This window comes from Buceros rhinoceros, unplaced genomic scaffold (genome assembly GCF_000710305.1).
Source record: "Buceros rhinoceros silvestris isolate BGI_N320 unplaced genomic scaffold, ASM71030v1 scaffold15925, whole genome shotgun sequence".
Lineage (NCBI taxonomy): Eukaryota > Metazoa > Chordata > Aves > Bucerotiformes > Bucerotidae > Buceros > Buceros rhinoceros.
Window position 1 is genome coordinate 9,881 of NW_010412430.1, and position 842 is coordinate 10,722.

An 842-nucleotide genomic window follows, 5' to 3' on the forward strand; every position below is an offset into this window, starting at 1 on the left:
CTTTCCCTCTTTTGCCTGTATTTACATTCTGCAACTCATTGGCAATGCATGTTTGGACTGAAAGCAAAACTTAGGAAATGCCAAGTTAATTAGAGGACCAAATAAATTTGCTTTCCAAAATATCATATGTGCTTATGAGTGTAGATCTGCAGATTGGAATATATCCCAACCCGGGATGCTAATGAAGAAGATTATCCCAGGTCTTTTCACTATCAGTCTGTGGACTTTGGCCAAGTGTGGCACTCTGCGGGTGTTTGTTAATAAAAAGCGTGAAGTGTTTTTGCATTTGGAAGGGACCCTTCTCTTTCCAGTGTTATGCAATGCAGTTGCCTTGTTTGGGATGTGCTGCAGCTGCAGAAGCCTTTCCCAGCTTGTTCCTTGGAGCCTGGGTTCCAACACTGATTTCACTGGGTCTTAGACCTCTGGCACTCCGAACTTCCTTCACAGAGATCAGAAATCCCAGCAAGACTAAGACATTGTTTTTGTTGTCTGTTTCAGTTTGAGAATTTCCAGTGAAATCAGAGTTTGCCAAGGTGACATTTCGAAACAAAATCCATCAGCTTAGATAACTGAGAAGCACAGTGGTCTAATGAGAGAGAAAGTGTTCTTGTGGAGAGCAAAGAAAGCACAGACAAAGTGGGTCTGATCTCTCCCTCATGGAATTTTTGTTACGGACTTTTGTGGGGGAGGATTTAGCCCCTTATGTAAGCATCGTTTGAGAGATTCTGAAAGTGGGAACCTCAGACTGACAATAATTTATCCCTGAGTGCATTAAGAGAGAAGAGTAACCAGCAGCACAACCACACGTAGGCATTAGTTTCATTCCTCCTGGCATTACTGTT